Source organism: Micromesistius poutassou (assembly GCF_964030765.1).
Source record: "Micromesistius poutassou genome assembly, contig: SCAFFOLD_1217, whole genome shotgun sequence".
Taxonomy (NCBI): Eukaryota; Metazoa; Chordata; class Actinopteri; order Gadiformes; family Gadidae; genus Micromesistius; species Micromesistius poutassou.
The window spans coordinates 2,244-16,041 of NW_028178715.1; the positions used below are offsets into that span (position 1 = coordinate 2,244).

General features: G+C 49.2%; 1 long non-coding RNA gene across 1 annotated transcript; it reads left to right on the forward strand.

The window, feature by feature from the left end:
- The first annotated feature begins 824 nt into the window (after window positions 1-824).
- LOC311373462 lies at window positions 825-13,688 on the forward strand. Its single transcript, XR_014642287.1, has 3 exons — window positions 825-907; window positions 5,709-5,812; window positions 13,599-13,688. It is a non-coding gene; the product is annotated as an uncharacterized lncRNA (long non-coding RNA).
- Window positions 13,689-13,798: the final 110 nt, after the last annotated feature.

Here is a 13,798-nt window from a genome sequence, read left to right on the forward strand (position 1 = left end):
AATCTTAAATGCTAAAGTAAATTGTTTTTAAATAGTGTTAAATAAACTTCCCAAGCTTTCAAAGCAAATCTTATTCAGTGTTTTATTGGTCCTTAATGTGGAAAGTAAACAATGTACAAGTAAATAAGGTGCAAAGTCAAACCGGGAAATGTGATTCCGGAAATTATTTTGTTAGAGGACAAATCCCAGCCCTTGCCGTCTCCGTTGCGTCGACGGATAGTTAAAAAATTGGATGCGCACATAGAGGTACGGAGAGGGTCTCCGACAGCGTCTCCGTAGCTACGTACAGCACTTTACGGAGGACTGTAGATCTACCTAGTATCTCCTGTTTCTCGTTTGGTGTTTTAATTTATTCGTTATCCAGCTTTACAAGCATGAAAAGTTTATTAAACTAACGTAAGTGTTAGCTGGTTGTGTGTGTGTGTGTGTGTGTTTATTTACTTTACACTAAACAACTGAAAACCAAATTTTGTGCACTTTATAAAATAAAGGAGCCTTTTCTTTTTTGTAGATATATACATAAATGTATATCATACAGTTATGTTTTAATATTTTTTTTATCATTTAATATTACTTTTAATAGCTCAGGGACGTTGGAGCAATAACCTGTTGTTTTTACACTTGGCAATTACAAATGTTTATTTTTTTAATCTGATTCATCGATTAATCTAAAAATATTCAACCGATTTATCGATTTTTTAAATAATTGTTAGCTGCAGCCCTAAAAAACATACATTGACATTTACCGTGCTAAAGTACTTAAGCACTGTCCCTCTCCCTCTCCCTCTCTCTCTCTCTCTCTCTCCCTCTCTCTCCCTCTGCAGCGTTCATTGCGGCCCTCTACATCGACAAGGACCTGGAGTACGTGCACACCTTCATGAACGTCTGCTTCTTCCCACGGTTGAAGGTAAGGTCGCTATCGACACCGGCCGCTTCCACCGCCAGCGACAATCCATACTCCGGCTAGCTCGTCTTCTCCCAGGGAGAGAGAGGGCGAGAGAGAGACATATAAACACAGAGAGAGAGAGAGAGAGCGAGAGAGAGAGAGAGAGAGAGAGGGCTAATTACGGAGCAGCTAATGGTGCTAGGCCATCGATGCGGCGCAGCGCTCCGAGTGCCGCTTGCCTCTTGCCCGCCCTCGCCGCCGCTGAGCCTTTATTCCAGCCATCCTTCCTCCTCCTCCTCTTCGTCCCCCTGCCCACCGTTGCTGCGTCGCCACGCTTTTATCGGGTTGTTAGCGGCCGTTTCCTGTCGATTCCAACTGATTAAATTTTTTCTCTTGGATAAACGGCCGCAGCACTCGACAAAGTGTTAGTTATTATTTGAGGGGAGTAGGTGGGTGGGTGGGGGGGGGTGGGGGTGTTAGCAGGCACTCAAGTGACTATACGTTGAGCGGTGGGGCTTAGCGCAAGAGCTACTCTCTGACTAACGAGTCCTTAGGTTAGAGTCCTTATGTTAGAGGCCTTAGGTTAGAGTCCTTAGGTTAGAGTCCTTTAGAGTCCTTAGGTTAGAGTCCTTAGGTTAGAGTCCTTTAGAGTCCTTAGGTTAGAGTCCTTAGAGTTTGCACCGGAGATAGTTTTCTTAAAATCAATCGGCGGAGGATGGAAAGAAACCTATGAAGAAATGGATCTCACCCTTACTGGAGTTTATACTGCAGGGTTTACACATGCACACACACAGGAACACACACACACACCGTCATCATCATCGGCAGACACTCGAGGTCGAGTATGTCTGTCCTCCTTCTTGGTCCTTATGGGTCTTCAGGTGGGCGAAGAGGCCGATCCTGGACCCACATATTTTGGGGCAATGTGGGCATGGGTGGGCAGTGGCGATTGTGGGTTTGGGTGGAACCTTTTTGGTGGAAGCAATCTCCTTTCTGCGTCTGCCTTCTGCAGCACTATGGAGATCGACATTATACTGCGCAGCTCCATCTTGGACAAGTTGTCTCCAGGCCGCCCTGTTTGTTGCTGTGGCCTCCCAAGTCTGAAGGCCTATGTGGCACTTCTTGAGGATTGCTTTGATGTTATCTTTGAACCTTTTCTTTTGGCCTCCTGGGGCACGCTTTCCTTGAACAAGCTGTGAGTAGAGGAGTTGTTTGGGAAGGCGAGAGTCAGGCATCCGAATCACGTGACCAGTCCATCAGAGCTGGTGTTGGGCGATGATGGCAGTGATGGTGGAGATGCCAGCCTCCTCCAGGACGCTGGTGTTAGTCTGTCGATCCTCCCAGGTTATCCTGAGGATTCTCCGTAGGTACCTCTGATGGAAGGCGAGTGCTCTCAAGTGCCTGCTGTATGTGGTCCAGGCGTCTGACCCATACAGGAGAGTACAGAGCAGTACCTCTTTGTAGACCAGCATTTTGGTGTTTGACTGGAGGTTGCGGTCCTCAAAGACCCTTTTCTTCAGCTTGGAGTATGCCCCACTGGCACAACTAAGACGGTGGTGTACCTCTTCATCAATGGTGGCTTTAGATGACAGGAGGCTGCCAAGGTATTGGAAGTGGTCCACATTTTTTAACCTGGTGTTGTCAATGGAGATGTTTGGGGGAGTGTTGTTGTTTGGTGGTGGCTGATGGAGGATTTGTGTCTTTTTTAGGTTGATGGCCAGACCGAGCTGTACGCTTTCGCAAAATCAGTCAAGGTGCACTGTAGGTCCTCTTCTCAAAGGGCTACAATAGCATTATCGTCTGCATACTGCAGCTCTGTGATGGATACGGTGGTGGTACAACCTTTAGCCCCGAATCTGTTGTTGTTCAGAAGTCCGTCAGTCCTGTACATAATTTCGACTCCCTGTGGCAGCTGGTTCCCTGTCAGATGGAGGATGGCTGCAATGAAGATGGAGAACAGCGTTGGAGCAATGACGCATCCCTGCTTAACTCCTGTGTCGACCCGAAAGGGTTCGGTTTCGTCTCCAGAGCCAGTCAGTACAGTGGCAGACATGTTGTCGTGCAGCAGCCGCAGCACTCGGATGTATTTCCCTGGGCAGCCAATTTTTGCCAGGACCAGCCAGAGGGCCTGACGGTTGACTGAGTCAAAGGCTTTGGTGAGGTCTATGAAGGCCATGTATAAAGGTTGATTCTGTTCCCGGCACTTTTCTTGCAACTGCAGAGCAACAAAGATCATGTCCGTAGTGCCTCTGTTTGGGTGGAAACCACTCTGAGACTCAGGAAGGATGTTTTCTGACCGGGGGGTGAGTCTAAACCTGAGCTAGCGCCTTCCCTATGGTGGAAAGGAGGAAAATACCGCGGTAATTCCCACAGTCCGCCTTGTCATCCTTCTTAAAGAGGGAGATGACTAAAGCATCCTTCAGCTGTGCGGGGATCTCCTCCTTTTCCCATATTTTGAGGAGCAGGGAGTGGATGTGTTCAAGGAGGACAGGTCCACCTTCTTTCAGGACCTCACCTGGGATGCCGTCAGGCCCAGCAGCCTTGTTGTTTTTCATTGTCCTGATAGCGTCCTGCACCTCTTCCAAACTGGGTGGCTCTCCCATACTCTCAATGATGGGCAGTTGAGGGAGTTGGACCAGGGCCTCAAACTCAGGAGTGGTGTCCCTGTTCAGAAGCTCTTCATAGTGCTCCTTCCACCTGTGTGTTATTGCCTCCCTATCTTTCATCAGGGAGAGTCCATCCTTAGAGCGAAGGGGGGTGAGGCCATATACTGCTCTTGTGACTTCGAAAAAGCCTCTGGTGTTTCCAGAGTCAGCAAGCTGTTGGATTTCCAGAGCCTTTTGTGTCCACCACTGGTTCTTCAGTACCCTAACTCGCGATTGGACAGCTGCTTTCGCTTTGGCATGGGCTTCTCTTTTACACACACACACACACACACAGGTGGGGAGGGGGGGGTCACACTCACATGGGGGGGCACACACAGTCGGTCGCAGGCGGGTGCGCGGCGTGGCGGTGGTGGTCTGAGGTGCCATGCTAATTGCTGTCTTGGCGCATATCTCCTGGGATCCCCACCACCCCCCTCCAGAGAGGAGGAGAGTTGGGCAAATCCCCCCGCAGCGGGGGGAGAGCTGGAGAGGGAGGCAGTGGGGGGAGAGCTGGAGAGGGAGGCAGTGGGGGGGGGAGAGCTGGAGAGGGAGGCAGTGGGGGAGGAGATATCGGAAGGCCAAGTGGACAAAGAATTGAAACTCGCCGCAAAACAGAGTGATGGAGTCAGAGTGAGAGAGAGAGGGAGAACAGAGCTGGAGTGAGAGAGAGAGGGAGAACAGAGCTGGAGTGAGAGAGAGAGGGAGAACAGAGCTGGAGTGAAAGAGAGGGAGAAAGGGTGAGGCAGAGCTGGAGTGAGAGGAATAGAGTGAGGGACAGCAGGGCTGGGGTGATAGAGAGGGCGAGTGTCGTGAGGTTTGAGGGGGCGGAGGGGGTCAGGTAGCCCTGCCACTAAAGACTCTTGGTCCGGCTGATGACACTTCAAGGCTTTCCAATGCTTTTGCATAGAGTGACCAGTGGCAACGTTTAGACGTGCACACACACACACACACAGACTAGTACACAAACACGCATGCACAAACAGAGAGATTCAGATACAAACACATGTCAAGAACAAGCCTATCCATGCACGCACGCACGCACGCATGCATGCACATTCAGACGCAGTGCTTGTCAGGTTGCAGTGATTGACCACTAAGTGTTTTCGGCTGAGGCTTTGATACGGCCAAAAGCTTAGACCCCCTGCGAGGCACAATCGCCCACACTCTCTCTCTCTCTCTCTCTCTCTCTCTCTCTCTCTCTCTCTCTCTCTCTCTCTCACATTTTCACTCTCATTATTTCTCTTATTCTTTCCTTTCCTCACTCTGTCTCCCCCTCTCCTCTCTATATCCCTCTCTATCTGTATCACCTCCCTCTTTCTCTCTCCTTCCTTTCCGTTTTCATATGCTCCCTGTAGCTCCCCCTCTGCCTCTCTCTCCCCCTCTCCCCCCTCTCTTTCCTATGTATCCTCCACTCTCTCCCCCCCCCCCCCTCCTTTCTATGTATCCTCCTCTCTCTCTCCCCCCTCTCCCCCCTATGTATCCTCCTCTCTCCCCCCCTCCCCCCTCTCCCCCCTATGTATCCTCCTCTCTCTCCCCCCCTCCCCTCCTATGTATCCTCCTCTCTCTCTCCCTCTGCAGAGCAGTAGATCTAACGTTCTACTCTTCTGTCCACTCTGGGCGAGGAGAAGTGAGGGAACAAAGCAGTGACTCTGGGGCTTGCCGGACGCTCCTGGTTGTGTTTGGGTTTGTGTGTGTTTTGAGGCAGACAATCACTCTAGATGAGAGCAGTTTGCAGAGCTTTCTGCGTCTTACAGGTAATCACACAGAGCTGCGCCGCCGCCAGAACAACCAAATCACTGTTACCTCATACTGCAGAGAGAGAGAGAGAGAGAGAGAGAGAGAGAGAGATGTGAATAGAGATCGGGAGAGATGTAAAAGCTGATAAAGAGAGAGAGAGAAAAGAGAGGAGAGATTGGATCTTGACCTTAAAAGTGATAAAGAAAAGTTGAAGGGAGAGGTTGTGTGTGTGTGTGTGTGTGTGTGTGTGTGTGTGTGTGTGTGTGTGTGTGTGTGTGTGTGTGTGTGTGTGTGTGTGTGTGTGTGTGTGTGTGTGTGTGTGTGTGGGCGGGGGTTCAACTAAAAGCAGAAGGCTGAACCCAACTGTATAAATGAAGATGTATTTCTATTTAAGCAGCCAAAAAAACAAGTTACGACATCTTGTGTGTGTGTGTTTACAGGAGTTCATTCTGAACCAGGACTGGAACGATCCCAAGTCCCAGCTCCAGCAGTGCTGCCTGACCCTGAGGACTGAGGGCAAGGAGCCCGACATCCCCCTCTACAAGTAAGAACACACACACACACACACACACACACACACACACACACACACACACACACACACACACACACACATCCCCCTCTACAAGTAAGAACACACACACACACACACACACACACACACACACACACACACACACACACACACACACACATCCCCCTCTACAAGTAAGAACACACACACACACACACACACACACACACACACACACACACACACACACACACACACACACACACATCCCCCTCTACAAGTAAGAACACACACACACACACACACACACACACATCCCCCTCTACAAGTAAGAACACACACACACACACACACACACACACACACATCCCCCTCTACAAGTAAGAACACACACACACACACACATCCCCCTCTACAAGTAAGAACACACACACACACACACACACACACACACACATCCCCCTCTACAAGTAAGAACACACACACACACACACACACACACATCCCCCTCTACAAGTAAGAACACACACACACACACACACACACACACACACACACATCTACAAGTAAGAACACACACACACACACACACATCCCCCTCTACAAGTAAGAACACACACACACATCCCCCTCTACAAGTAAGAAGAGAGCTTGTACATCAAGACGTCTTTGCCACCATTTTGGTAGCATAAGAGGGTTGGAACCGTAGTTATTGTGTCAGATGGTTTTTGGGTCATTTTTTATGTGTTGTGGAAGGTTTTTTCATTATGGAGAAATGGTCGTGCTTGAAATATCTGCAGCGTTTCTCACAAGAGGTGTGGCAAAATAATGAATACTAATAAGAAGAATAATGCCTTAGCCTCGGTTTCGGTGTATTTACGATATATTTACAATCCCACATCTTTCTTGAGTCTTCTAAACATGGCCTTGAGTGTCTGAATCCCATGATGCATTCTGATGTCCTAGCCCTTTGGTAAGGTTTGAATCCCTGTCTCGAGACCCACCTTTCTCCTGGGCCTTTCCACACCAGCCTTTGTGTCACATCTGTCCCCATGCCCCCCAGCCCGGGACCCTTTGCCAGGGAGCTACAGGGGGATTGTTTTGTTTGTCGATGGGGGACTGAGGTGGAACGGCTGTGTTGCCACAGGTATCCACCGTGCCCGGGTTCTGTTGAATGAGCGTCCCCACGCCAATGGAGAAGGAACACAAGTTTGGGCCACACATGGGTAGGGCTGTTGGAGAGCTACTGGAGGAGTGCAAAATAATAACTGGAAAATCCCCCCCCCCCCCCCCCCCCCCCCCCCCCCCCGACCAGCTGGGCAGAATGGACTGGAGGGCCTTCAGTAAGAATGATATTAATCATCAGAAGAAGATCCTTTGAACTAACTACCTGAAGCTTGAGCTAGCTCGAGTGCTATTTGTTTATACACTTTGTTAATGGCGTGTGTTGCCCTCGCATAACTGAGGCCTCGGTCAGATCAGAATATATTGTGTAACGTCCTAATGGATCAACGCCGTATTAGATCTTGGCTTGTCAATAAATCTGTGGTGAGGTAACTGATTTATGTGCCTCCTGATTGCCATTAGTTTTGGGCCATCCCCAGTGGCTCATGATGACGCGGTACATGCAGGTTATTCCATTGTTGTTTGTTGGTTCCATTCACTTGGGACAATCCCGTCTGGCTGCCTTTGTGGCGTTCCCTCGAGTGTACTGCAGAGGAGAGACAAGGCAGAGGGCAGACGGGTGCACGGTCAGCGTGTGTTATGTCATTGAAAACCACATTTCCTTTGGCCGTATTCCAAGGTTTTCAAGAGCTATTTGAGGCCGTAGATGGACTCTTCATGTCCATTGTGTACATGCACTTTGTAACTACCTTTTCATATTGTGTATATTTAATTAATTTAAAATGTTTCAAACCTGTTCTTACCTGTTTGTGTAGAGTCGTGTTGATCTCTCAGTGTACTGCTGGTATGGGCCATGAAATTAGTATTTTCAAACTGAAAATGTCAATGGCACAGATCTACCGTATTGTAATGCTACCCAATTTTTAGTTAGCGTCAACAAATAAAGGCTTGAAGTTTTACCATGCAATTTAGGTCTTTCAAAATACACTTAGTGGTCAATCCTAATCGTATTCATTAAAATAAATAGAAATAAATATGCAATATAAAAATATCCCACATCAAAGTAAATTTCAATTGTAAACAGTGCATCTCCGTCGAGAGGAGAATTAATGTGACTCCAAAGCCTTTTCCAGCTGGACGCCTTCGTTAAAGTCATCTAATTGCTCGATGCTGCTGTGTAGGACGCTGGGCGAAGGTGGACACACACACAGCCAAAGAACGAGATACATTGAATTAGTCCTTAAGTGTTATATCATGATCTTTACCCTGCACATGTTTTAGCCATTAAAAACAAGTTTAAAAACAATACGTCAAAAATGGTTGCGCTAGGTTTGAAAGCAACATTTACCTGCTGTTTGCTTTGCCTCAGAGTGTGTGGGTGTGGGAGTCAAAGGTGAGAGCGATGGCTCTCTCAGTGGCCCACTTACACAGAGGAGGTTGGTGATGGTGATGGCCCTACAGTTTGTGTTGAAACTTGAGAGAAGAGAAAACATGAGGAAATTAGAATCGCAGGGAACAGCTCTAAAGAGTACACATGGATTGTGGAGTAGTTATACTGTCCATTGTTAGGGATGTAGTGCTGTTTCTGTAACAGGGCTTGTACATCATGGGATTTTTTGGGTTAAATCCTAAATCAACGTTGGTATACTGTAACTAGGCTCATGAAGACTTTGTTTTGCCACCTCACGTGGGAAAACACTTCATGTGGTCACTTTCCAATGCAACAATGTCTCCATAATCTCAAATAATTTTGCGGTTGATGATTATGAACAACATAGACAAAATTATGAATAACCTATTAGCTAAAGTTCCAATGCTCGGCTGAAATGAAGGCGGTCATTGCGATGTCGCGAGCCTGGTCGACATGGTACCAGGCTCTCTGATGTAGATTTAGGGTAGCCAATTGTGTGTGCAACAGTGTATTTAGTGTGGCACATAAATAATGAGCTAGGCTACCAAGTTACTTTATTGATCATAAGGCTAGCAATACAACAATGTGCCCGTCTTACTGGATCACAATACTCACAGAGTGGTTTACCAACCGCTCAGAAAACAGCAAGGCTATATATGGTATTTGTGGTGGAGTTGGTTTAAACACACACACACCTACACCACTAACTACACACACTTTTGCACACACCTACAGACTGCCACACACACAGACACACACACACACAGGGGCATAACGATTACCTGTTGTCTTTTTCCCTGTCCTGTCAATATTTGGGGCGCTGGTTTTACTGCCACACATCGATCTACATGGCAACCACCGTGTCCCCTCCCCTCCCCTCCCTCTCCCCTCCCCTCCCTCTCCCGCTTCCTGTCCCTCGTCCCGCCTCCACTGCGCCTTCCTCCAAGTCGTTTCCCAGCTGACACCTTTCCAATCCCTCCGTTCTTTGTTTTTCTAAATGATCCTGCTGTCACTATGTCTCTCCTCGTTAACTTCCTGCGTGACAGGAAGTAAGTCGCTGCGTGGTGGACCTTCCCCCCCCCCGGCGTTTGGTGTAACCTATCGGACGCGGCCGTCTCGCTAAGTTTGTTACAGAGACGGAGCGTGGGGAAGGGGAACACGGAGCCGACGGCGGCTCTGTCAGGGCCGCTGAGGATGATGGGAGTTAGTGGACGGTTATCGTAGCTCGCCGGGCTGGAGGGACAAGTGGAACACCTTGGAGCCACGCAGGAGCACACACATGCAGATGAACACACACACACACACACACACACACACACACTGACACATAGACACACACACCCACATAAAGACACACGCACATAAAGACACACAGATACAAAGAGACACACACACATGGACACACGGACACACACACACACACACGGACACACACACACACACAAAGACATCCACACAAAAACAGACATCCAAACACACACACACACACTAGCAAAGATAACCTTGTATAATCTACAGAACGGCGTATAGGAACGGAAACGCACTATGATCACAACATAAACATCTCACAATTCAGCACACAACGTCACACACTTAGACACAGCGATAGCCCCATCTGGTTCAAATGCACCCTTATACAATAGATGTGAAAAATGTAAAAAAGAATGGGTCCGCCCTCTGCGTTGTCCTCTCCTGACTCCAGACGCATCCTTTCAGGGCTGTTCCGTGGAACACACGCAGGGAACACGGTTTACATAATTACATTTCAGCACACCGTCAACTTCCTGTGCATTGTGCGCAGCGACGTGCACGGACAGACATAAACACGGCGAGGGGGGTTGAGGGGAAGGACGAGGGCCGAGTGTCATCTGACAGAATCCTTCAGAGAGCGGGAGAACGGCCATGGCCCTGTTGCTATGGAAACTGACAAACACAAAGGGGGGCGGGGGGGGGCGTGCGGGCGGGCGGGGGGGTTAAGGTAGAGTACAGATCTTGTTTGCGTCGATACCGCCAGATACGCAGACAAAAAAGACTAAGCACTCACACACACACACACACACACACACACACACACACACACACACACACACACACACACACACACACACACACACACACACACACACACACACACACACTCATGCACACACTTTATTCCACTTATACCCACAAAAGAAAGTAAACTTACAGCACATAAGCACACACAAAACAAGCAGGAATACATATAAAATATACATACACACACAACTGACTACACTTGAAACACAGGCACATGAACTCACACAAACTAGCAAAAATACAGACAAAGAAAGCCAACTCTCTTTAGTTACATCCCATTGATTTCTGTTGGAAGACTCGTTGCACGTTGACCGGAAACGGAAAGAGGGGCTGGTTTTAGTGTTTTGGCTCGGTTCTAGCTCTACTGTTGATATGGAGAACAGAGCAAAAAGACTACAACCAAACGTAAACAGCCCCGTTTCCGTTTCCGGTTCCTGTCCGGTTTCCAATGGAATTTACAAAATGCCAAATAAAACACGACAGAAACTGTATTTCGCTACGATACTTGATTTGGAACATCAACAAACACCACTAACCACTTGGTGAGCTGCACATTTCTGAAAACAAATGTTTAGGGTTGTTTTAAGGACAGGTTTGTGAATGCCTGTAGCCAGCCATTCTGGAGCAGGCAGGGGCGATTCTAAATGAGCCAAATATAATACAGATATAATACATATATCTATGTCGGTGTCAACCAATCTATTTCATCCTCAACAAACCAGAAAGGGGACTCAATGTTCAAAATACCGAAATTGTCCTTTAAGCAGATCCACGGGAGGTCATGCACCTGCTGAGATGCAACGCTGCCCCAGCCATGCCCTTTCATGCTGCTTTACATGAAAGTGCACCGAATTTGGCTCAAATCCCTGCTTATCGTTTAGAGATATCCCAAAGCAAATACAGACGGAGTTACAACAAAACATTCCTGGCAGAGGTAAATAGGCGCGCACAACGGACTACATGCCATACCCTTGTTACACTGTCACACTGTTACAGGGAGGGGTGTCGGGAGGCAGCGGGGGGAGAGCTGGAGAGGGAGGCGGGGGGGGGGGGGAGCTGGAGAGGGAGGCAGTGGGGGGGGAGATATCGGAAGGCCACGTGGACAAAGAATTGAAACTCGCAGCAAAACAGTGATGGAGTCAGAGAGAGATGGTGTGAGGGAGAACAGAGCTGGAGTGAGAGAGAGAGGGAGAACAGAGCTGGAGTGAGAGAGAGAGGGAGAACAGAGCTGGAGTGAAAGAGAGGGAGAAAGGGTGAGACAGAGCTGGAGTGAGAGGAATAGAGTGAGGGACAGCAGGGCTGGGGTGAGAGAGAGGGCGAGTGTCGTGAGGTTTGAGGGGGCGGAGGGGGTCAGGTAGCCCTGCCACTAAAGACTCTTGGTCTGGCTGATGACACTTCAAGGCTTTCCAATGCTTTTGCGTAGAGTGACCAGTGGCAACGTTTAGACGTGCACACACACACACAGACTAGTACACAAACACGCACGCACGAACAGAGAGATTCAGATACAAACACATTTCAAGAACAAGCCTATCCACGCACGCACGCACGCACGCACATTCAGACGCAGTGCTTGTCAGGTTGCAGTGATTGACCACTAAGTGTTTGCTTTTAGAGCCGGCTGAGGCTTTGATACGGCCAAAAGCTTAGACCCCCTGCGAGGCACAATCGCCCACACTCTCTCTCTCTCTCTCTCTCTCTCTCTTTCTCTCTCTCTCTCTCTCTCTCTCTCTCTCTACCACTTCAATCTGTTCTTCTCTGAAAGCTCCCAAACAACCCAGGCTGATGGAAAAGGAACAACAACAACAAAAAAAAAAAAAGCCAGAGCACTCCTCCGACGTCGTCCTTTCCCCGAGCCTTGTCGTCTCCGACATCTCCCCGGACCCATTCTGGTTTTGCATTTTTGATTCCTGTCCCTCTTGGTGAAAAGTCGTTTTCCTGGTTCAGATTCAAAGTGACCCTGTTGAGGTCTGGCGTGGCGGTGGCGGCGGGCGGCGGCGGCGGGCGGCGGCGGCGCAGACGTCCGGCCCGTCGTGCACATGCCATGTTCTGCTAGGTTTGTAAGTGAGAAAAGGGGCGTCTGAATAATGGAGGGGCTGCCATAAGTGACCACATTGCATTAAAAATGAATCACTCCCCTGAAATAAGTAAATTGTCTGTGAATAATTGAAAAGGGGGGTCGGGGGGGGGGGGGGGGGGTGGTAGGTCGGGGGGGGGTTGGTAGAGGGGGGGTGTTTATGCTAATAGTAACATCTCAAACATCTCGGCAAGTTGGGTCTTGTGTTTCCTCCTCGGTTTCTGAGTGTGCACATTGGGCGGGGGGCGGGGGTGGGGGCGGGGGAGCCAATACTTTTTTATCGAGCTGAACATCTTTCTTTGGTGTGGAATTAAATAGTTTTTCCTCAGTGATCATTTTGGTTTAACACGGTTTCCTTTCTACACGAGTGCTCATCTGTCGCTCTCAGGACCCTGCCCCTCCTACAGAGAGCTGTGATTATCTTTATTTCGTTTTCTTAAACTCTACTGACAATATCCTGCCGTCGTGTCGGTCGGCAGACGGCTAGTGTGTGTCTGAATAAAACGGGGTGTGTGTGTGTGTGTGTGTGTGTCTGAAGAAAACGGTGTGTGTGTGTGTGTGTCGATCTAAAAACATTTTTCTGCCCCTGATATGGTGCCTGCAGACTATTGAGCCACCGCACGAATCAAAGCCTCACCCCCTCCCCCTCCTCCTCCTCCTCCTCCCCCCCTCCTCCTCCTCCTCTTTCTCGCTCCATCCCCGAAGATGAATTATATTTACTCTGATTGAAAACTTTTCTCTCTCTCGCTCTCTAGCCCTCTTCTATCTCTCTCACTCTCTGTCACTCTCCCAATATCTCTTTCTCTCTGTCCCTATAACTCTCTCTCTCTCTCTCTCTCTCTCTCTCTCTCTCTCTCTCTCTCTCTCTCTCTCTCTCTCTCTCTTGTTACTTCTCTGGAAAGGACAATGTCACCGAGTGTCCTTGAGTCTTGTCCTGCGCGTTATTACTTCTCCACCTCTTCCTCACCGCCCCCCTCACCACCACCACCACCTTCCTCGTCTTCCTCCACACACACACACACACACACACACACACACACACACACACACACAGTTCCTCCACATTGTCGTCTTGTTTGGGTTGTGCCTCACTCCCTCTCGTTCTCCCCCCGGTGTCTCCCCCTGTGTCCCCCCCCCCCCCTCAGGACCCTGCAGACGGTGGGGCCGTCCCACGCCAGACCTACACCGTGGCCGTCTACTTCAAAGGGGAGCGCATCGGCTGTGGCAAGGGCCCCGCCCCAGGTGAGTCCGTCCCCGGCGCCGGAAGGGCCCCCGTGGAGCTGGCTGCGGCCCTCCCTCTCGGTCTCCCTCCCAATTCAATTCAAATCAATCCAAAAAAGCCTTC